The sequence below is a fragment of the Canis lupus genome, chromosome 19 (genome assembly GCF_011100685.1).
Source record: "Canis lupus familiaris isolate Mischka breed German Shepherd chromosome 19, alternate assembly UU_Cfam_GSD_1.0, whole genome shotgun sequence".
Taxonomy (NCBI): domain Eukaryota; kingdom Metazoa; phylum Chordata; class Mammalia; order Carnivora; family Canidae; genus Canis; species Canis lupus.
This window is the reverse complement of record NC_049240.1, coordinates 19,810,561-19,835,883: the sequence shown is the minus strand read 5'-3', so window position 1 is coordinate 19,835,883 and position 25,323 is coordinate 19,810,561. Positions and strand designations below refer to the sequence as shown.

The 25,323-nt window shown below is 39.5% G+C and overlaps 1 long non-coding RNA gene across 1 annotated transcript in view; it reads left to right on the top strand.

Annotated features, from left to right (window-relative positions):
- Positions 1-25,323, top strand: part of LOC106560046 — a 44,568-nt gene that overhangs the window by 9,665 nt on the left and 9,580 nt on the right. The window contains exons 3-4 of the long non-coding RNA XR_005373974.1: positions 2,094-2,267; positions 15,266-15,412. This is a non-coding gene — a long non-coding RNA (uncharacterized LOC106560046). The remainder of the gene's footprint in view (positions 1-2,093; positions 2,268-15,265; positions 15,413-25,323) is intronic.

Sequence of the window (25,323 nt, the reverse complement as noted above, 5' to 3'; positions counted from 1 at the left end):
CAGCTATTTCTTGTAAACATGTTCCCTTTGAGAAAATAAAACTTTTCTTGAATAGAAGAGCATTATTTAAAAATTCCATTAAGCTTCTTTATGTGTGTTATCAGACTCAAATATACCAAATTCCTTATTGGATTAGAGCAGCTAAGGCTGGATTTTGTCACATTTCTAGTTTTACATACCACATCTAGGAAAGAAAAGTATTAATATTTACTTCAGTGTGCCAAATCAGATTCTGTCGTAAAACTAGATCAAATATGAATCACTACTCTGTAAAATTCAAAATCTGTATGTTCAAGATAATGAGAAACAGAGGCAGTTCTCATTTTCTGAGCATGACTTCTCAACTCTCATTATGCTCTATTGAAGAAAAAGATTGCATTATTTCGGGTCATGTAAAAGGAGTAAAGCCATTTTTTTCTGGATAATAAATTGTAATTGAATCACTGGAATTATTTTGGGAAAACAGCTTCCATTCCAACAGAGTCCTATATGACTCTGAAAACTCCTGGTGTTACAAAGGAAAATTATGATTTGTGCTAATGTAAGCTTGGATGATTTAACCTAAATCATCTTCATTCTTCGGATTAATCCTTATATGACATTCTCTCCCTATAGAATATAATCAATATAGAACCTCGAATTTTTCTCTTTTGTCTTCGTAGCATTTTGTCACTAGCTCTAAAGTACCTACATTTCTCTTAACATGACAATCATAGTGGGGGTGTATTCATTCCAATCCCCAAGCCTTAAACTGCTCAGTCAAAATCTGAGGGAATTCCCATTGTGAAGAGACAAGCTGAGTGGTTGGACATTTTTTCTGCAATTAGAAGAAAATAATGTGAACATTCAAATAGTTTGGAAATTCAGAGGTCATTTGAAATACTAAACTCCAAAGGACTCATTTGTGCATCTGTCAAAACGTAGAAAAATCATTCTGATTTTGAAAGAACTTTTCAATGACCTTATCTATGTGGGAAATTGCACACTGACCTATGAGGAATATGTAATTTGTGTTAAACACTGAGTCTCATTCAAAAACTAAAGATAATCTTAGATCCAATCAATTCTAGACCAGAATGTTTGAAGTTTGACCGAGAAAGTTCTTGAGGGAATAAGGGATACACATTCGGCAGGATCCAAGTGCAGAAAGACCTTCAAAAGTGCTAAAATGTCTGACTCTCTTTGCATGAGCAAACACATTAGGAGCTTCCTATTTGTTCTTCCTTGGTATTTGGAGGCAAGTCCAGCAAGACACACGTAGGGGAAGAAACACAATAATAATAAGAAGAAAGATGACGGGAAATAGAGATAGGAGTGAAGAAAAGGAGAGAGAGTCACTAAGAGTATAAGATAGAGTCATGAGAGGGTAAAGACAGGTAGAAAAATGGTTAAGGTGAAGGACGGTGGTAGAGGGTATGAAGAGAAGATTTAACAAGTGAAGAAGGCAGGAAAAGAAAGACCGAATGCATCAGTAGAGTGTAGAAATCCAAGAAAAAAAGGGGTGATATGTGACTTAGCACCAAATCTAGAGGTAACATTGTAAAGCCAATATTTATACAACAGAAAACAAAGTGGAGTCGGACAATGACAGTTACTGGTGGTGGATGTGGGCAGGGTAACACATTTCAAGAATTTGGATCTCCTTACCAGTTAGGAAAGCTTCAAAGAAGAGTTGGGTTGTCCTCTGAGTGAAAGGAAAAAGAATAGAAGGCAGAAACAGGGAGGGTCTTGAAGGTAGAGGAGTCCTCTTAGGAAAAAGAGAGAAAGTAAATTGAATTGTATATTTGCACCAAGTGGGATTTGAGCCAATATGCCTTAAAGCAGAATTTCCCCAATGTTTTCTGTATTTAAACATAGCTTCTACTATTACTTGGTTTGTTTAAACTGTAGACCTCCTTCTTCTTTTTCTTTTTCTTTTCTTTTTTTTTTTTTTTTTTTACTAACTAGCTTATTTAAAAGGGAAATTAACAACCTAAACAGTAATACCTGTTTCATATACAAGTCACATTTTTCTTTTCTCATTAAATAAATAAAATATTTGCCATGGAACCAATCTAAAGTAATATCTCATGCCATTGCTGTTTTGTACACAGATGAAATGAGCTGGTCCTACACTGAGAAGACAGGAGGGATCTTGTCTAATCCACTGTGTTGGAAAGCTCCTGAAAGATCCTAAAGAGACAGGAAATACAGGAGAGCAATGCGTGGTGAACCCCACAGCCTGGAAGAAAGGAGGCTGAGATGAGGAAGTGGCCCCTTGACATCTGGTATGGTGGTGTCTCTCACACTGTCACTTCTGTCTCATTCTATTGATCAAAGCACCTCACAAAGCCAGGGTGGAGTCAAGAAGTGAGGGAGTAGACTCCATTCCTTGATGGGAGGAGCTGTAAGGAATTTGTGGCCATTTTCAGTCCACCTTGACTCATATAATCACAGGCTCAAAAACTCAACAGAGAGTCATCAACAGAATTCAAAAGGGCTGACATTAATATAGAAAGTCATTTTCATGGTTTTTTTTTTTGAGACATATATGTTTGGCGTTGCATTTTACAGAATTAGGTCAGGTAGGAGAGGAATAGGTAGAGGGACAGTTTTATTCTAACTCTTGCTTTTATTTATTTTTTTATTTGGGATGCCAGTTCTGGTAGATCCAATTTGACATAAATACACATGCTCACGTAAACACCCCCGCCGCCCCAGGTCTATTGCAGGTTTCTTGCACTATCTTAGTTCCACTACACTAGAAAATCATTTTTATGATATGAATGGGAAGAACCAACTTAATTTATTTTACCTAAAAGTAAACACAAAATGTCTTGTTTTTATATGACATCTTTCTGTGGGCGCTACACTGAACTCAAGCATTTAAAGGTCAAAAGAAAATCATTTAAGGTAGAAGAATAGTTCTACTTCGCGTGGAGATGGAGAAAGAATTTTATATTCCACTTAATTCTTCACTAAGAGGCCTATCGTGTTTTATTGAATACTTCTAGAATATTGTTGTTACCTCGAAAGTATAGAAGAGAATAATCTATACATCCTATTGACCAATATTTAAGAAGCAGTGGAAAGTTCGCAAATCTTCCTAAAACAATGAGAAAACGTTCATTTTTACTACCTCATTGCCTAGCAATGCTTGGAAATGATTCTTTTCCTGAAGTCTAAACATGTCAGAGGCCCTCCCTTTTTATTAATTAATTAATTAATTAATTATTTATTATGATAGACATAGAGAGAGAGAGAGGCAGAGACACAGGAGGAGGGAGAAGCAGGCTCCATGCAGGGAGCCTGTGTGGGACTCGAACCCGGGACTCCAGGATCACGCCCTGGGCTGAAGGCAGGGCTATACCGCTGAGCCACCCAGGGATCCCCAGAGGACCCCTTTTGAATATACAAATGTGCATGTTGCAGATGTAATATATATCATTTTGTGCCTGGTATGAAGCTCTTCTCGCTCCATTTTGTACTCACCTCCCAGCCCCTCCCCTGCTTTGTAGGGTTGAGATGGGACCCTGCGCAACCCACTTCTGCTTTGCAGGCTGCTGGGGTCAGGTTTCCCCCGGGGGGTGAGGGCAGGCAGGGTGCCAGGCTGTAGGGAGAGAAGGAACACCTCCCTCCGCAGTGCTTCTGCCCTTGGCAGTGGCAGGATTTTGCAGCAGCTGCAGAGGGGCCCAGGCAGCGTCATGACACCCTCTCAGGGACACGCTGCGGGCCTTTGGAGGGTGGGGGTCGGGGTTCGGTCGGGGTTCCCAGGCCAGTGGGGCCCCCTCTGAGACGGCAGCATGAGCCCGATGGGGCCTCCCCTCCGCCAATTCCTCCAGGCTTCTGCTCCTGCCTCCCACCTTTAACAATCCCACCTCCCCTCTGGGGTGCGGTGGGAACCACTACTTTCTCCCCTACTACCTCGGTGAGACCTCAGTGCACCCCCCCTTTTTTGCCCCTCCTGTGCCCTTTCCAATTTCATGCTTGGTTATATTGAATCCTGTTTTTAAAAAACAGATCTGATTTCTTTATAGATCTTGGATGCTAGCTAGCCCTTTATCTGATTTCTGTTTTCTGATGGATCCCGACTGATACACAGTTTCTTTTCCTTTCCTTTCCTTTTTTTAAAGATTTTTATTTATTTGCTTATGAGGGGCAGAGACATAGGCAGAGGAAAAGCAGGCTCCTTGTGGGGAGCCCCATGTGGGACTCGATCCGAGGACCCCGGCCGGGATCATGACCTGAGCCAAAGGCAGACGCTCAACCACTGAGCCACCCAGGTGCCCCGTTACATTGTTTCTTGTGTGAAAAGAAATTTGAATTTTTACATTGGCTCCATTCTTTTTTTTAAGATTTTATTTATTTATTTATGAGAGACACAGAAAGAGAGGCAGAGATATAGTCAGAGGGAGGAGAAGCAGGCTCTCATGCAAGGAGCCCGATGTGGGGTGGGACTCGATCCTGGGAATCCGGTGTCAGGCCCTGAGCCCAAGGCCGATGTTCAACCGCTGAGCCACTCAGGCGTCCCATGCTGGCTCCATTCTTACTAAAGGAATTTTGTTCATAGGGCAGCTAACCTAGATGATGAAGTGACAATATAATGGTAATCTTGATCCTTCGAGGCACGATCTTTGAAGTTCAGGATGTACCTCCCAGAAGGCTTTAAAGAATACAATCTTGAAGAAGTTTCAGGGCTTACCACATTCGGAGTAGTTGAAGATTAGCGAGACTCTCTGATATGGAAGCTACAGAATGTAACGCAGACTTCTCACCTAAAAATTCGAAAGCGCTCTGTCCCACGGACCCTGCAATCCATCTGAGCCATAACCTTGTGAGTCCAGTAGGATGTAAATATAATAGACGTGTCAGCCAAAGATTCAGATTGCTTCAGGTATACTTGTTTCAAGCTAACATAGGGGAAAATCCAAAGAAGTCATTTTAAATACATCTAAACTAAGCAAGCCTTGTAGAAGAAAACAAAAACAATTGATTGCCCATGGATCGCAGCTTTGGTTGGAATGTGTGAGCATAGGGACCATTTAAGTTGTTATGGTTCTGAGCAGAAGATGTAGCAACTTCAGGCTTCATGGGGTCCTGGGTTCCCTGCGGCATTGCGTGCTGAGAATGATGGTCTTTTCAGACTTGTGACAGAATTTTTCTCAGTGACCAAGTGACTCTTGGTAGTAAATACGGTTAAGAGAGCAAGTAGGCCAACTGTAAGTGTCAGCTCTGGTGTTGCTGGCTTCCAGGGTGTTAAGTGGAACCGTAGGCTGGAGGAAGGCCTGGGGGGCAGTTGAAGAGTTATTAAAAGGTATGTAATAAATTTCTTATAAACATAATATCTGTAGGAATATAAACTAAAAACTGATGATGCCTGTCCTGAATGAGGGATCTGAGTGGCTGGAAAGAAGACTGGGAGAGGACTTGCCTGTTACTGTGCATTTGTATTTTTTGAATTAGATGCAAAGTTTATATATTACCTATTAAAAATTAAAAAAGATGTTTAATCCATATTTGTATTGTTCTGTACAGTTTCCAGATGGCTCCAACTTCTATGAGTCTCTCTGCTCCCACAGAAAGCCTGTGAGGTACATGTGGCCGGATTCTCCTCATCTTATGCATGTGAAAACTGAGAATGCAAATGTCTGACTTCCTCAGGGTCATGCAATCAGTTAAAGCTTAGGTTAAAAACCAGGGTTTCTTGCTCCAAATTGTTCTTTCCATCATATTGCACTGCCTTAGGTGTGCAAAGGATTACAAAACAGATTGGGCGGAAAAAAAAAATCTGCCTTTTACAAACCAGTTTACAGGCCAAACTTGGGGCCATGTATCCCTCGATGCCTGCTGGGAAGACTTCCTGTAGCCACAGTAATGTACAGACCAGAAAGCAGATAAAAGCTCCATGCTATGTGCATTAAACTGATGATATTTAATTTGTTGGTTAAACATTAACTGATAATCATAATGATATCCCTCCTTTACCAGTTCAGGGTTGAGGATCTTACATGCATTATTTGCAGTCTTAGCCAAGGTATTACAAATAGCTCTTCTCCCCATTTTGTAGTTGGGGTAATTGAGATACAAAAAAGTCACATCACCAACATATGAGGTTAAAAAAAATTATAAGGCTAGGATTTGTCTTCAGTTCATCTTTCCCAAAGTCCATTCCGTTTTCATAGCGCCAGGCTAGTTGCTTTTGTGGATACATAGGTAAGTAATGGAACAACTATCTTAAACATAGAAGTGTTGTTGTGGAGAAGAGTAGAAGGTAGAGCAGAGAAAAGACAAGTTGGTAAACCCAAGTATGATAAAAGGAGTCCGAGCAAAGTGCCATAAGGAGGAAGCAATCTCTGTCTCCTTTGTGTGAGTTGGACAGGGCTTCATGATAGACTGAGGATGTGAAATAAACACTGAAGAACTACTGAGAAATTGAAATATGGAGGGGACTTGGAGTCATGAATAGGAGGAACGTGACGCATTGCAGATGAAATGTGTGAATGTTTTTATGGCTGGCCAGTGCCTGAAACATAAACTATGTTAATAAAAAGAAAAATTTGTCTGCTGGTTTCCCAAGGTCAGGTCCCTAAGCTGCAGGAGTCATAGCTGAGATGCTGGAGACCAAACCCCCTCAGGAGAAAATACTTACTTACATACATAGGTATATAATTTTTAAAATGTTGAAATGCATATAAGGTGACAAAGAAGGCAAAGAAAGTTTGAGAGCCCCTCTCCCCCAACTGTCTATCATATCTGTCTTGGATGAGCTAGGAGCTATAGTAATCTCTTATTGAGGTAATTCCTTAGTGCTTGATTGTGATCAAAACAAAACAAGATAACCCCTAACACTATTAAGGCCCATAAGAATGCCCAAGTCATGCTTTGCTATGTCAGCCGGCTCTCTTCAAGCTCAGGGACAACGGCAGAATCCAGAATTCCTGTTGCCAAATATCCACTTCCCTTAATTTAGAATAGCTTGAGTAGCTTTCCAACTCTGCTTTTTAGATAGCTTGGACCTTTGAAAAGACTTCAGGGATTCCACAAGGAAGTTTTAAATTGCCTGAAAAACTCATCCACTGATTTTATTTTATTTTATTTTATTTTATTTTATTTTATTTTATTTTATTTTATTTTATTTTATTCTATTTATTATTATTATTATTTTTTTTTACTGTGGTTCCAGATAAGATTTTATTGTTAGTAGTAATAGTATTTCTTTATAGACCCAGCTAGGCAACATATGTCCTTGAAATACATTCTCAATGTTGCAAGACTTAGAAATTCTGGGCCAGGTGGAGGGCAGTCACACGAAGTGCAAATGAAGGGAAATGAAGGTGGTCAGCAACAACACAGTGTAATGGAACAAGCCCTGTATTGGAAGCTGTGACAGTGGTTTCCACTATGATCCTACTAACAAGATGGGGGATTTGCTCTTATGTGATGGAGTGACCTGAACAATGAAATCTGACCTCTTGGGACTCCCTTTTCCTTATCTATACAGTGAAAGGATTGAGAAAGATGGCTGTCTCTTGTCCAGCTATTGCCAGTTTGGTACTGAATACTTTCTAGGATTAAAGAACACTGTTATTTATTTATTTTTTTTATCCAGTTAGCTATTTTAGACAGTTAAAAATGTTCATTTCATGTGAATCTATAAACTGAATTGAAGAATTCACTTTAATTTGTGAATGACTAGAATTGTCCAGCACAAAGTAAAGTGATTTTTCCAGTAATTCAATATAACCTGTATTAATTGCTTCTTCAATACAAATGTTACAATGTATAAGTATATACACAGGCTGGCTTTAAATTTATGGAATATACAGACTGTCTCCTAGCCAATTCATTTATTTTGATCCTCTTAAAGGTCGTTGTTGATTACGATAAGATGACCCGAATGTTATGACATGGTAACCTGTGTAGACTTGCCCATCTGTGTATTGTCAAAATACAATTTGATAGAATTGCCTACTATTCCATGATAGAGCTTATGTGTTATGACCATGTGGTCAACTTCTTAAATGAAATCACTATTGTTTACAGTTAGTTACATGGCAAAAACAAACCACCACCAACAGAAAAACAAAACAAAACAAAACAAAAAAAAACCCAAGAAACAAAAAACAAAACAACACTCAAACCAGAAAACTATTAACCAACCACAAATGGCCTTTTTCTCCTCAGAGTGATAGGTTTGATTACTTTTCAAAATTCATCACATATTATTTCATTATTGAGCACCTACAGTCACTTCAATATATATTATTCACTGTTATGTGCCAGGCTGTGTATTAGCACTATGGTTACAGCTGTGCAAAAAATAGAGTCCCTGTATACTCTGTATACCAATTCCTGTACACAAGTCCCTGTATACCATTTCCTGAGCATACCAGTGTTTGTAAATAGGCAAGAACAATTAATTACAATCTATAAAGTGTAAGATGCCATTAGAGGTACATAGGACAAATATCTGACCCAGGTGAGGTAGGTAAATAGAGATTTTCTAGAGGAAGAGATGTATAAGCTGAGAGGCCTGGTAGATGGGAAGGAGTTAGCCTTTCAAAGAGGTTAAGAGATATGAATAAGGCTGATCTAGACCTAGGAACAGAACAGGAAAGGGCCTGAGGTGAGAGAGCGTGGTATGTTGAGGGAACTCAAAAATCTCAGAAGAGCTGGAATGTTGGGTTTTCAGGGGTGTGACAACAGATGAGGCCAGAGAAGTGAGCAGTGCTCAGGTTATGTACACTATTGTAAACGATTTTAAGGAAGTTGGATTTTGTTCTATAAGTCTTTAGAGTGATTGATGTGTTTAACCAAGGGGGATAATCAGATTTGTATTTGTCAAGTTTACTCAACCTTCAATGTGGAAAATGCATTGCCAGAAACCAAGGCTAGCGGTGGAGTGGGTTACAAGACATGGTAGAAATCCTAGTGAGAAATTATGGTGGTCTTTTTTTTTTTTTTAATTCTTTCTTTTTTTTTAAGATTTATTTATTTATTTATTCATGATAGACATAGAGAGAGGCAGAGACACAGGAAGAGGAGAAAGCAGGCTCCATGCAGGGAGCCCGATGCGGAACTCGATCCCGGGACCTAGGATCGCGCCCTGGGCCAAAAGCAGGCGCTAAACCACTGGGCCACCTAGGGATCCCCCGAAATTATGGTGGTCTTAACCGGGATAATGGGAGAGAGATTGGAGAAGAGAGGCCATATTCAAAACTTTTCTAGTTGGTAGAACCAGCAGGACTTAGTGTTTGGCTGATTTTTTGGAATAAAAGAGAGAAACAATTCAGGGAAGATACTCTGGCTTCTGGCTTGGGAAGCTTAATAACTGGTACTGCCTTTCAACGTGTTGAGGAACAAAAAATAAGCAACAGATTTGGGGGAAGAGAGAAGATGTGATGAGTTTGTCTTGGAACATGTTGTACTTTGGGTGCATATGGACCATTCAAACAAAAGTCCAGCAGGTTTTATGTGAGTATAAAGCACAGAAGACAAGTCTAGGATGGAGATCAAACAAAAGATACACAAGTTTCCAATCTAGTAGCACCTGAAGCTGTAGATTGATGATGGCTCAGAGAAAGGCTTAGAACAGAAAGCCAAAGACAGTACATTGATTGATTGAAGTCCACTTTTTAAGAGATGGATTAAGGGACATCTGGGTGGCTCAGCCATTGGGCACATCTACCTTCGGCTCGGGACATGATCATGGAGTGCCAGGATCGAGTCCCGCATCGGGTTCCCTGCATGGAGCCTGCTTCTTCCTCTGCTTGTGTCTTTGCCTCTCTCTTTCTGTGTCTTTCATGAATAAAGAAATAAAAATCTTTAAAAAATAAGATATGGATTAAGGCACAAGAGGAAAAAGAGAAACATAAAATGTCATAGAAGTTCAAGGTAAGAGGGCACTTGAAAGAAGAAAGAATGGCCAATAGCATTAGGCGATGTAAAGAGGCCAAATAAGGAAAAGTTTAAGAAGTACTCATTGGATTTAGCAACCAGAAGGTCATTGGTGTCTGCTGTGGGGATAGCTTCACTTGAGTGATGGGGATGGAAGCCAGATCACATGGAGTTCCGAACCGAGTGAGGGCTGTAGTAGTGGTGACAGCATGTGTAGAAAACCCTCTCAAGAAGTTTGACTGTTAAGGAGAGAAGAGAGATAGAATGCTAATTGAAAGTGTGTATCAGATTGAAAAGAAGGCTTTAGGAAAGACTTAAGCATAATTAAAGCATAATTATATGCCCTTCCAAAGAAACCAATAAAGAAGAAAATAGCAGTGGCAGGAGATCCCTAAATAGGTGGGAAGGAGGATATGAGATGGTGTAGAAGCATTAGCCTCTACCAGGAAGAGGCAATCCCTCCCAGAAGCAGAAGGAAGGAATGATGATGGTCCAGATGGTTGGGTAACAGAAGATAGTGTGGTAAGAGCTTTCAAGACACAGAGATGAATATGCCAGGATCCCTGTTCCCTCTCGGTTTAGAGGAGGGAGATAAAACATACAAATAAATCTGTTATTAAGTAGAAAGTGATACATGACACGAATGACTTAAAAATGAAAGGCAATGAGTGGTAGCTCAGAGATTTAAAAGGTTGTTTCTGATTTGGGATGGAGTAGAATTTCATACAGGAGGCAAGATCTAAAATATGTCTTGAATTAGGCAAGAAACTCAGAGGTATAAAACATTATACAGGAAGAGAACAGTTTAAGCAAAGAGAACATGTCAATAAAATGAAGGTGGTATTTAGGGAATAGATAATATTTGAGTGAAATATATGATACATGGACTAGTAGATGATAAATCTCATCTGGAGCTCTGTTGAAGAAAGCCATCATGTCAGACCCAAGAGTTTGGAATTGGGTTTGTTCTCAATGAGTGGTGGGAGGTTATGGAATAATTAGTGTTTAAAAAATAGGATATTTGGGAATCATACTAGAAAGGTATGATATCATATTGAAAATTAAGACATGGAAAACACTGAATACTAAAAAAAAGGTCTATTAGAAATTTGAGAAATATTGATTAATGAATGAAGGGGTACTTGGATGGATGAACCAGGAAAGGAATGTGCACTTATTCTAACACTGGAATCAAGGGTTGTGTTGTTTTGCACTTACTACTAAAATCATGTGAGGAGGATGCCTTCAGCTCAATGTCTGCTTTTTATATCAAATCTCAACAGTGTGCAGTCATTTCTATAACAAACAGGCCCACAATCCCCTCATTGGTGAATTTAGTTGTCTAGTTTCAGGACTGGAAAATAAGCTTCTAGAAGTCTCAAAAGTAAATTTGACAAAGTGTGAATTGCCTTTGTATTTGTTCATATAATAGTCAAAACCTAATATTTGAAACTTCATTTTGACAAATGATTTATATGAAGAATGTAAAATTACTGTGGTAGTTTTTGAGAACCTTATTTTATTTACTAAATTTTACTGCCAAGTAAATTATGCAAGGAAGAATGTTTACTCTTAAAACTTTAAAAATATTTTTTCGATGGTGAGGGCTTTGAAAAACCCTTTAAGAAAGTATTATAACTATTTCAGTTTAATTTTTTTTAGTTTAAAATTTTTTAAAGATTAATTTATTTTATTCATGGGAGACACAGAGAGAGAGGCAGAGACATAGGCAGAGGGAGAAGCAGGCCCCTATGGGGAGCCCACTGTGGGATGATCCTGGGACCCTGGGATCACGCTCTGAGCTGAAGACAGAAGCTCAACCACTGAGCCACCCAGGCATCCCTCAGTTTAATTAAAAAACAAAACCCAAAACCAAAAAACCCAAAACAAAACAAAAAAACAAACAAAAAACTTTCCCTCTGCTTTTACAGAGAAAAAAGAACCAAAGTATTTTCAGTGACTTCATGCTGACTCAAACTTGCTTTATGAAAATCCTCACTTTTTGATATTTCGAGTTATAAAGAGTTTGCTGAGAGGCTGATTGATTTCTCTTTATCAATTGTTGAAAGTATTACACTTGTAGGATGACATGTAGAAGAAGCTTGTCATTAAATTGGAAGTTTGAACCCTCCAACTAGAATGCTTTTATATCACATCATAGCTTGGCTTCCTCAAAATTACACTTCTTAAAGATAAGTTAATAATGAACCCTAAAGCTATGTTTAATGATAAAACATAATATGCCATAAGGACATTAAGTAAATACTTTAAGAATATTAGTCATAAACATTATAGTAAGAAACCAACAAAAAACCTTGAGAAGTTGCCTTAAGTATACTAAACTGAGGGCAAACCATGACAAATTTCAGCTAATAAAGAGAATTTTTATATTCATGTCAGCAATTGCAAACAGGAGTGGAATGTAATTTGCAACTTTACTGTGTCACTCGCATTAGCAAATAGTAAAATAGACCCTTTAAATACAGTTGTGTACTCTGGACAAGAGTATGTGAATGCACAACAATACTGTGTTTTTGATGACTTGACAGCATTACCTAATAGACACTCATATTTAATCTCCATGTGTGTGTTTCCACACTGAGGGTTTTTATCAAGGGCTCGGTTTTTTTCCGAGCCCTTTAGCTTTAGGGTTTTTATTTAAGCTCTGTGAATTATTTCTGAGTCATTAAGCAAGTTCCCAGGATTCTTATTTTAAGGCAGATTTTATAACTAAGATATTTTCATTTGTTTTCATTAAACCCGTGAAATGCATAGGAAAAAAGTTTTAAAAAACAGAAGTCAGTTTTGAGATATCTTAACAAAAAGAGTCTTAAGAGATACAAACATTTTCAGAAGGTAAGCTGTCAAACGGCATTCATTTTAAGTTCCAATGTCATTTTTATTAAAAAAATAATTTGAAAAAAACGGGCATTATCTATCAGTTTTTATGATGTAATTTCCAGTGGGAAAGTTTTAGAAATGAGCTCTTTCCAAGGCATCGCTCTCATTCTTTTGAAACAATAGTTCCATCTAGTGGACATATTACTTAGAAACAAACCTTTAATTCCAAATGTTAGGTTTTTTGTGTTTTTTTTTTTTTTTTTTTTTCTTTTAACGAAATCAGCATTGGAAGAAAATAACTAGAATAATAGAGATAATTTGTTTTAAATATTAAATTCACAAACAATGAACTAGAAACCAAATGATTAAGTTGGAAAACAAAAATGTTTACTTGTAAATAAAAACTTTCCTGTTTCTTTTTTTTTTCTTTTTTTTTTTTTTTACGGTTTTATTTATTTACTCATGAGAGACACAGAGAAGAGAAGCAGAGACATAGGCAGAGGGAGATGCAGACTCCCTGTGAGGAGCCTGATGTGGGACTCGATCCCAGCACCGCAGGATCATGACCTGAGCCAAAGGTAGACGCTCAACCACTGAGCCACCCAGGTGCCCCAGTTTCCTGTGTTTAAGAACACAGGAGAAATTTGGCAAAAATTAGGGTTATTTCTTTAAGATTTTTATTTATTTATTTATTTGACAGAAAGAGAGAGAAAGAGCAAGTACACAAGCAGAGGGAGTTGCAGGCAGAGAGAGAAGCAGGCTTCTAGCTGGGCAGGGACCCCAAGGTGGGACTTGATCCCAAGACCCCAGGATCATGACCTGAGCTGAAGGCAGATGCTTAACTGACTTAGCCACCCAGGTGCCCCAAATTTGGCTCATTTAATCAGTGTAGAGAACTGAACTAGATGGCACTGGAGTGACTGAGATGAGTCTGGTACAAGTATTTCCAAACATAAAAGTAATAGAGATAATTTATTTGTTAATTTCCACAACCGCATTAATTGAGCTTCCACCCCAGCTAGGTACTGGCCCCTTTCTAGCACCTGGGATACCGACAGGTGATTTAGTCATAGGGCATGAGAGCGCCTACCTACCAATATCGCTGGCAGTACAAACTATGGGCCACATAAAAACTGGACCTCTGATAGTGGCTTAATCTGCAACACAATAGCAAAATAGCCAGTCTATTTAGATGTTTCATTCAAACATTAATCATTTGGAGGTATTCCTAAATATTAACGTGGTTGGATTTTTAAGATTGATCCGGCCCTGTGACTTCTAATTACATTATCTCTAAAAGTAGATTGAAGGCCTACAGAGTAAACTTCTAACCACTTGGAATAAAGTAAGCCTGAAGTCACAGTTCTTGTCATTATTATCTTCCTGAACTTAAAACCTGACTCTTCTGTGGACGGCTGTGTTAAGTAGACTTTTAACTAATTTCATTTCAAATCATCAAAATGGTTGATGGAATCATTATTTACTTTTAGTTTGGTTTAAAATTAAAATGATTAAGGTCTGGGCAAATCTTTTAAAATGTGCAGATTGTATTTCCAGGTGCAAGTGTCTTTGGATTAAGGCAGGGCATTTTCTGGCTCTCTCATACCCCTTATATTACTTGACTATGATTGGGTCAACCCAGAGCAGACAAACTGACTACAAAGGTGGTCTTAGGTTAAGTGGTATCTATGTACCTCTTTTTCTTTTTTTTTTTTTTTCACATGGGAACCAATTCTAGGGCCTCCCAATGTTATTCTTCAATTTAACCAAATGAGCCGATATTTCTCCTAGGATTCCCATATATTTGTGTGGTGACAAAATGCCACTTTGCAATTGTAAAAGAGTGGTTCAGTAACACGGTCCTTGGAAGTCTTCTCTCTAGGTCTCAGAAGTTAATTACCCTTGCCCTTTCAAGGGTGGAAGGAGTCTTACCAACTGTCTTTAATACTATATAAGTACTTTCTAGTATATAATCTTCAGAGTTATTCAGACAGACATGAATGGTCTTGAATCTCTAAATATATATTCTCTAACGTTTTTTCTCCATAGTAGAAGTTATAATCTAGACTTGAAGATGAACTTGCTGGATAGACCTTTTACTGAAATGTTAAATGGGTTAGAAAATTAAGGAGTGTTTTTGTGATCTATGCAAGTGATTGAAATCAAACTCTTAAGAGCAATGAGAGGAAAAAGTGAGAAAAAAGCCCCAACCTATGGCAATGGGATGAAGGAAGTAGCTCAGTTTGGAAATGTAGGGGCCGGAGTATGTGGCCATTTGGAAATAAAACTAATGACTACCAGTCACTCTTGTCTTGGCACCAAACATTGTACTAGGTACTCCATGTGTTGCCTCATTCGTCTCACAACTCTCTGGGCAACAGAAATTATTACATATTGATGCATTTAACAGTTAAAAAACTTGAGGTTTATAGGAATTAAATTACTTCTCCAAATCCACACAGAAAACGGGAGGCAGAAATGGCATTGTCTGACTCTAAATCTTTGGTTTGTTATGCTTTTATAGTGAAACTATTATCTTCACCTTCAGATGAAATGCTGATAAATAAAACTAACGGAACTTCATGGAAAGAGGTCGAAACCACTGTCGTACTGTCTTCAGAAAAAGCTTTACTATCCACAGCAGCATTATTCCCAATTGCCAAAAGGTGGAAACAACCTAAGTGTCCATCAACAGGTAAATGGATAAACAAATATGGTATGTACATGAAACAGAATATTATTCAGCCTTTAAAATGAGTGAAGTTCTTTTTTTTTTTTTTTTAAGAACCAAAGTTCTGACACATGCTACAACAGGTATGGATCTTGAAAACATAACGTGAATTAAGGCAGACACAAAAGGACAAATATTTTATGATTCTACTTATATGAGGTGCCCCTAGAATAGGCATATTCATAAATACTGAAGGTAGAATGGAGGTTACCAGAGGCTGTGGGGTGGGGAGACATAGGAAGTTATTGTTTAATGAGTACAGCTTGGGATGATAAAAAAAAATTCTGGGAATAGATAGTGGTGGCGGTGGTTATACAATATTGTAAATATAGTTAATGACACTGAACACTTAAAAATGGTTAAAATGGTAAAATTTTTGTTATGCATATTTTACCACAATTAAAATGAAAAAGAAGGGTGCCTGAGTGACTCAGTCTATTAAGTGTCTGACTCTTGATTTTGGCTCAGGTCATGATCTCAGGATTGTGAGATCCAGCCCCATGTCAGGCAACACACTAAACATGGAGCCTACATAAGATTCTCTCTCTCCCTCTCCCTTTGCCCCTCTGTGCCCCCCAACCCCCTGCATGCACTCTCTCTCTCTCTCTCAAGAAAGAGAGAGAGAATAAAGAAAAATGAAAACAAAAAAGAAGTCTTTATTGAGAATGAAAAAGATTTGAGGAACAAAATTTCCAAATAAAATTAGGAACAGTGGAGGTGAGTAAACTCTGCACTTGCAATACATCCAGAAAAGTTAGAGGGTAGAGCTTGAAAACTTCTGGGACTGAGTTGGGATCCAAGAATTCAGGCAAGTCTGAGTACAGATACTCAAAGGGAAAAGGGTAGACAAAACAGGGCCCTACCTAAAGAAAGTGTATTGATTTTCCTGTTAAGATCCTAATTAATCACTGAAACTGCTCCCAACTCAATCCAGGAACAGGAGACGTGGTGCTTTGCTTTCGCAAAAGCAAAATGGGCTGAATTGTAACCCTCTTCCCCCTCAATTCATATGTTGAAGCCCTGAACTCCAGGACCTCAGAATATGAGTGTCTGTGGAGACAAGATTTGTAAGGAGATGATTAATTTAAAATGAGGTCATAAAAAAATAAATAAATAAAAAATAAAATGAGGCCATTATGGTGGGCCTTCATCCAATCTGGTATCCATAAGCAGAGAAAATTTGGACACACAAGAAAGACACCAAGGAGGCTCACATACCAGAGGAAGGACCGTGTGAGGCCACAGGGAGAAGGTGGCCATCTGCAAGCCAAGGAGAAGAAACTAAGCATAGCAACACATTCACCTTCAGAACTATGCGAAAATAAATTTCTGATGTGGTGTTTGCTCTGATGGCCCTAGCAGACTAAAACAAGTACAAAACTTGTTTCTTGAGGTCTTCTTGGTCTATGGTAGAGTAGTTTTATAGATGTAGGAGCTAATCTTTCATATGCTGTGCGGAAGAGGGACATTGAAGGGGGAAATGAAGGGCTACAACCCTAATAAAAATGGCTTTTGGGTGACTTGAGAGCAGCTGTCTGGAGAGGAAAGTGGTGGGACCATTTTCTACAAGTGTCATACATTCTCTGCTCTGGAGTTTCACTCATATAAGGCAAACTTCCCAGTATTCTTAGACTCTTGTTGCTGACTAGATTCGCATCTTAAGGATCCAGCCATGTTCATGCCTTTATCCTGTTCCCATGAAATGGAAGCAAATGCTGCTGCTGACAAATCACAAGTGGCTTGAATAGTTGAATAATCAAATTGTATTATTTAATCAGGAGTCAGCAAAATGAATGAGAGGAAATGGCATATTATTTTAGGCACAAAAATCAGGGAGCCTGATGTGGGACTCCATCCCGGGACTCCAGGATCAGATCCTGGGCCGAAGGCAGGCACTAAACCACTGAGCCACCCAGGGATCCCCAAGAGCATGAGTTTTTGAATTGATTAGAATTCTATACAAAGAAAACTGCTGGCCCAGGGCCCTTTGAGGAAGGTCCAATTCCTGGCCTGGTGACCACTTTATTCTTTGCCTGGTTGCTTGTTTGCATCTTCCTCCTTTGCTTCCTTCCATGAGAATTGAGTTCCTATTATGGACTGAGCACAGCACTGAGGGTACAGAAATGAAGTCCAGAAACACAGTTCCTACCTTCAAAGAGTGCCAGTTGGAGTTATGGAAAGAGCCAAGTAAGCCAGTGATTTTGGGCAGTGCATTACATCCCATCACACAGTGATACAGAGTCCCATGAGAAGACACAGCCAGATAAGTTGGAGGCTGGGGGAGGCTGTTCCCAAGGGCAGTGGGGATGGGGATGCTTGAGTTTCATTTTGATGGAAAAACTCATTTATTTTTCCAGCCAATAGACAACTATTGAGTATCTATCATGTGCCAGGCATCTTCTAGTGTTTCCAAAGGTAGGAGTGCCTCAGAATCATCTGGAGGACTTGCAGAAACACCCATTGCTGCTTGCTGAGGCAGGCGGTCTATAGGATGGTTTGAGGATTTGTGTTTCCAACCTATTTATAGGTGATAGTGCTACTGGCCCAAGAATTATACTTTGGGAACTACTGCTTTAGACAGAGCAGTAAGTAATGGGGAAAAAGACAAGTAGCACCATGGGTTGGGTTGCACAGTTTTAGCATGTAACATGGCTTGAGGACAGGCTGTGGTGACAAAGGGCCTTGAAATCCAGCCTCTACCACACTTGCTAAGTCCTGAGGGCTGCCTCAACCTGAGGGACGAACCATATGCCTATTTTGTCCATTTGGCAGAGCCCTTTTATTTTTTTTTATTTATTTTTTATTATTTTTATTTTTTTATTTTTTATTTTGGCAGAGCCCTTTTGCAAAATGTCTTTCCTGTGTGTCTTTTTATCATTGCTCTACTCAAAGGGACAATTTTTTTTTCTGTAACTTGCACACAGGCATGAGCTGTGCCAAGGGTGGAAGCGATGTGCAAAGCAGGACATGAGAAGTGGAGTTGGAGTGGGTCAGAATGTTCAGAACACACAGGCATGTGTTCCACATGCTCCACATGGCCAAGGTGACTTCCACCTTTATACTCAACAACCTTGATCCTCTTTCACACACACACATGCTGTGTTAAAATTCTTCACCCACAAGGGGACTGTCCTCATCTCATTTTGGATCCACCCTGTCACTGTGGACAGCTCTTCCTATTTACAGGCCAGGCAGTGTTGCCAGATATTAAATAGACACAAAGATAAGGGATACAAAGGACCAATCGAAGGACACTCATAAAATAATGGCTTAGGGGAAGATAGTCAATGACCAGAGGAGGCTGCGCAAGACCAAAACACCTAATGATGACCACAGGACATGTGGTCTTGGGACATCTGAACTTGGGGATTCACATGAAAAGATTAGAGGGCGGGATCTCTGGGTGGCTCAGCAGTTTAGCACCTGCCTTCAGCCCAGGGCATGATCCTGGAGACCCAGGATCAAGTCCCACATCAGGCTCCCTGCATGGAACCTGCTTCTCCCTCTGCCTGTGTCTTTGCCTCTCTCTCTCTCTCTCTCTCTCTCTCTCTGTCTCTCTATGTCTCTCATGCATAAATAAATAAAATCTTTAAAAAAAAGAAAAGATTAGAGGGAATGACTGGCATGTCAAATGAATAAATAAAAAACAGAAAAGATGATTAGAGTGGCTGTATTTAGGATTAAAGAAACTTTGCCCCGAGAAGAAAACCTATTAGGAGTCTAGAGTCCTTGGGCAAAAACCATTCTGAATAAGAGATTTAGCCTCAGTAATGAAGAGGGAGAAAATCCTGCACATGGAGATTTGTATTTTTAAAATATCAGCCTGTGGGTCACTTTGGAAGAACCCACCTTGCTGTCCATATCTATGGTGTCCCCATGGCCCAGAATTGTTCAACAGGACTTGTAGTGTCAGAGAATATGATCCATGAGCTAAATGCATTTGGGTGAAAACAAGCAAATCTTGAAATTTCAACACTTCTGTAGTGAAAGCAAAGGGCTTAAAAAAGATTATTTAATATCTTCTCTGCATTGCTTTATTAAGACCTCCAGCAGCGCAAGACTCTTTGTGTTATCCAATTAATGTGCAGGTAAAATCTGCTACCTGCTAAGTATCTCGCACGTGAGAGTTCAGCATGCATCAGGCCCCTGGAGGGATTGTTCAAACAGATTGGTGGACTCCCACTCCTGGAATTTCTGATTCAACTTCTGGGATGTGACCTGAGAATTTGTGTTTCTAACAAACAAGCTCCCAGCAGATGCTGATGCAGCTGTTCTGGGGACCACACTTTGAGAACCACTGTTTGTAAACATTAATAATGTCTTTTCTTACAATGAGGAAATTGGCGTTTAAATGGCAAAAGTCACAGCTTTTGGACGAAGCATTGTGGTCAACGCGCTGAGTTACGACAACACTTGAGAAAATGTGAACACCTCTCACTCTGCCGTGAAGAGATCTCACCAATTTTGCCCAGCCTGCTTACCAAAGATTTCACACACAAGATGACATGTGGAATATGGAATCGTTTGATAAATTTTACCTCAGTGGAAGAGCAGTGATTATAATTTGAGGCAAGGTTGATTGGGTCATGCTAAGCAAATGGATGATGTGAAAAGGGTTGTTTTGAATTTTCTATTAAATGATAAAAAGATTCCTTACAAGTAAATTTGAGGGCATATATTTGCTCCAATCACCAATCCGAGCAAACTTGGTGCTACATACATCTTTGAACATACCACTCTGTTTGAAGAACACTGTCGGTTGGAAACAAGCACAAAGAGACCAGCACAGAATAGACTTCCTGGTGATGTCCACAAGCAGGTCTGGGAACCCGTATGGATCTTAAATCAAAAGAGCCACCACTGAGATTCAGCAAGCCACAGCTCACCCGTGCATTACTTAAGCATTCCTAGATTAAGTGGTTTCTTTGGCCCCAAGGAAACCACAGAAATAATTGGAAACTGAAGTAGCTGCTACACACTGTCCTTCTTTCTTTGACAGCTGAACACATCCCTTCAGCGGACAGGTTTAACGCAATGAAATGATAAGTAGATCAGAACTACTGTGGAATAAGCTCGAACTGGCGAAGGGGTTTCCAGTATTCATCTGTGAGTGACCAAGCCTTCACTAGTGTATGTATTACTTCTATAGACTGGCCTATGAATATGGAGCCTTCATCCTACAAGCTAATTTGGGAGAGCAGTAGGTGATGGGGGCCTATTTCAAATGGACAAGTTTAACGTAACACTTATTCTGAAAAATAGCACCGTTGGTTCTTGAAAATGAAAATGCATAGGCGCTGAGTAAGTATCATAGGAAACATTACAGGGTCTTATTAGGAATGCTGTTGGAAGTAGCTGTGGTGGGAGGGTGGGGCCCAGCCCCTTTAAGAGGAAGGTTGGGCCTATTGAGTGCCAGCGGCTCCTCTCATTAAAAGGGACTTAAATGAAGACTCCTGACTGTGCAGGGGAGGCCAGCCAGGCTGGGTGAAGGAGGAGGCTTCTGCTAACAAGCCTGGTATGGGGCCTTACAGAGAAAATCAGCACAATTGACTTCCTTTGTTGTTTCTACATGGACTGATGTATGGGAGAGAAGGCCCTGATGGGTTAGTTAGGGGTATCCCTTTTGAGGGAGCCCTAGAAAAGGAGCCAGATGGTAAAATAAAGACTAGCTGAGATCAATGTGACACAGCCTCCACGGCACCCTTTAGTTATGGCTCTGTCATACTGGAAAAAACGTGTTTGTTCCCCTTCTAGTTACATGCTCTGCTGGTGTGGTGTGATGTCTTGAATGTGCCCATATAAATGCAAAATGTGAAGACCAATGTAGAGTGTTATTTAACTGTACACACAAAGGCACCTCCATTAGCCCTGCGCCCATGATGTGAGTATTTGCGTGGCCACCATTCTTCACTCTGCATATGGGCTAGCACCAGGTGACCACAAATCGCAGATGGACTGTTGGGAAAGATCCACTCCTCACCCACTTCGGTCAAGCAGCTTGTGTTCTTTTGAGCACTCACCATGTGCTCAGCACCCTTATGTTCTCAGCTTTTGTGGGTATTTGGGCTTCTTCACCGTGGAGGATGACCTGGTGCCTCCAATTTATTCCCTTCCGCTTTGCCTTTAGAAAATGGACTCATCCTAAGTGAGTCCAAGAGAAAGATCTGATTCAAAACGGGATGGTGATTATTGCAGGACTGTTTTCATTAGGAAAGTCAGAGGATGTCATGCATATTTTTTTTCCTCTTTTAGACCAAATAATGTTTTGAAAAGTGCTGTGAAACCAATGAGATAGAACTTGAAGGAAAAAACTGCAAGATGAGGGTTCTGGAGGCCAGAAATGACAAAACGATGGTCATTGTCATTTTTATGGCTTCATTTTTGTTGCTCTCAAGGGATTCCCTACAGAAGCTTGTTCAGTTCATCAAAGCAAAACAGCTGACTTGTTCGGGATGTCTGTTGCCGACACTAAGACTGGCCTCCAATTTGCCAAATAAGAATTCTTGCCTTATGTTTGGCATCTTTAAAGTAGCCTTCCTCCTTATCTTCGGTCAGTGCCACATGGAATTTATTTTCCACAGTTTGGAGGCTGAATCCAGGATTAGGGTGCCAGCATACCTGTGTCCTGGTGAGACCCCTTGGGTTGTGGAACGTCTGCCTGTGTCCTCATGTGGTGGAAAGGCAAGCTAGCTCTCTGGAGGGCACTTTTGTGAGGGCACTAATCCCATTCCTGAGACCATCCCAAAGACCCTGATACCATCACCTTGGGCAATAGGTTTTCAACATATGAATTTGAAGAGAGACACAAGCATTCAGACCATAGTACCAGGGTATCTTTAAGCCAGAAAGGTACCCTGCGATGGGTCAAGCTGTGTCCTCTCAAAATGTATATATTAAAGTCCTAAACCTGGTACCTCACAATAGAATTTTATTCAGAAATAGGGTCATTACATATACAATTAGTTAAAGTTAGGATGAACTCATCCTGAAGTTGGATGAGCCACTAATCCAATATGCTAATGTCCTCATAAAAAAGAGAAATTTGCACACAGGGAGCGCACCATGTGAAAATGAAGATAAAAATGGACTGATGTTTTTATGAACCCAAAGAACACTGAAAAAATGGCCTACCACCATAAACTAGGAGAGAGGCACGAACCAGATCCTTCCTCACATCCCTCAGAACAGACAACTCTGCTGGCACCTTGATCTCAGGTTCCCAGCCTTCAGAATTGTGAGATGACAAATTTCTGTTGCTGAAGCCACCCAGTCTGTGGTATTTTGTAACAGTAGCCCTGGCAAACTAATACAGATGCCATTGTCCAGCAGTGCTTCATCCATGGGGATGCCATACACTTTGGATGATCAGCCACTTGTCAGGACTTGCTCTGCAGATGGCGGTGGTGGCAGATAGCATGTTGGGAATGATACCTTTGGTAGCAGGGAGCAAGGTCCTTCCTAGTCACCTCAGTCAGGTCCAAGCCTGCTAAGAAGTTTCTGAGGTAGTCTTATGTGAGGATGTCACCTCTGCAGGTCTTTTTGTTTTCTGGTTTCTCTAGGCCTAGGAAAAATTCTGTGAGGAACTCTAGGCTAAAGTTGGTTACCAGGTCAAGGATGGGATCAGGGAAGGGGATGTTCTTTTTCTTCATTCCTTCACCTCCTGAACTTTGACCTACAGTGACGGTAAATGGCCTAACCAGGGGTGTCCTGGGGGAAGGAGGAGAAGAAATACATGCAGGGGATTGTGGAGGCCCATTGCTGTAAGTGCCTTTGCTTCAGACATTTCGAATAAGTCTTTTTCTCCTACCTTAAGTTTTGCCACTGGATTAGTTAAATCTAAGTACATTTTCAATTTCCAGCAAGAGAATGGAAAAGCTAAATGGAATTTGATTTGATATGGAAATATATTTACCTCCTAAATGTTAGATACATAGTACATTGGAACATATTAAAATTAATATTATAACTTAATGTTACAACTCTTAAAAATAACATTTAACACCACCATATTTATCCCATGGTGATAATACAGTTTCTGAAGCTTCCCTGAAACATGACTACAACTAATAACTATTGCCTTTTGAATGCCTACTATGTATCAGGTGATTTATATGCATTACTAATCTTCCAAAAACTCTGTCAGATGTGTAAGCCTTGCAGTTAAGATATACAAACCCTATGGTTTTAAAAAAAAGAAAATGTCAGGGCACCTGGTTGGTTCAGTCAGTTAAGCATCTGCCTTCAGCTCAAGTCATGATCCCAGGGACCTGGTATCCAGCCTTCCAATTGGGCTCCCTGCTCAGTGGGGAGTCTGCTTCGCCCTCTCCCACTTCCTCTGCTTATGTGCTTTCTCTCTCTCTAACAAATAAAGTCTTAAAAAAATTTATAAAGAAATAATAAAAAAGAAAAGGTCAAGTAAATTGTTTAAGATTGTCCAAGCAGTAAGTAGAAGGGCTGAGATCAAATCTAAGTCTTTCTGACTCCAAATCCCATATGTTTTCCACCACAATACTTTTTTATTGTTTTACCATTATTACTTTTTTTCTTTAAGAAGAGAATGAATTCCACAGTGTAAGAGGGTTCCCCTTTCTGCACATCCTCGCCAACATCTGTTGCTTCCTATGTGGTTAACTTTAGCCATTCTGACAGGTGTGAGGTGGTATCTCGTCATGGTTTTGATTTGTATTTCCCCGATGATGAGTGATGGTGAGCATGTGTCTGTTAGCTCTGAAAAACACTATGGAAGTTCCTCAAAAAGTTAAAAATAGAGCTTCTCTATGACCCGACAATTATACTACTAGGTGTTTACCCAAGGGATACAAAAGTACTGATTCGAAGGGGCACAAGCACCCCAATGTTTATTGCAGCATTATCAACATTAGCCAAACTATGGAACAAGCCCAAATGTCCATGGACTAATGAATAAAGAAGAGGTATGTGTATGTATATGTGTGTGTGTATGTGTGTGTGTGTGTGTGTATACACACAATGGGATACTACTCAGCCATCAAAAAAGAATGAAAGCCTGCCATTTGCAAGCTGTGGATGGAAGTAAAATGCATTATGCTAAGCAAAATAAGTCAGAGAAAGACATATTGTATGATTTCACTCATATTTGGAATTTAAGAAACAAAATAGATGAACACAGGGGAAGGGGAAAAAAGAGAGGAAAGCAAACCACAAGAGACTCATAACTATAGAGACAAAACTAAGGGTTGATGGAGGGAGGTGGAGGGGGTATGGGCTAGATGGGTGATGGGTATTAAGGAGGGTACTTGTTAGATGAACACCAGATGTTATATGTAAGTGATGAATCACTAGATTCTATACCTAAAATTGGTAAAACCAATTTTACCATACATGTCAACTAACTAGAATTTAAATAAAAACTTAAAATGAAAAAAGAATGATTTTAATATATTTGGAAACAATCATATCTTTTTATTTTAAAAAATTCAAATTTGAATATGGCATAATCTGTCATAATAGCAGTTGGGTATCCTAAATGCTGCGAAAATAATGGATACTTTTGTAAATCCATTCATTATCCTCCATTGATTTCACTAAATTTCACAAAGCTTTTTTTTTTTTACAGCATTTATCTATGCAATTTTACTTCTCCTAAATTCCTATTGGAAAATGCTCTTATTTTAAATAAAGTTATTTTATACTACTTTTTAAGTGTACTAATTAACTTATGGATATTGAGCTAAAGAATTTGCACATTCTAGTAAATTCTATTAAGTGGTGGCACCTATTGACGATGTATGATATTGCAGTCTAACATCAATAGAAACAAATTCTTAAGATTTTAGAATAGGAAGAAACTATTTTGTCAAGCTTTAAAACTACAGAATGTGTATTCCTTGAGAATA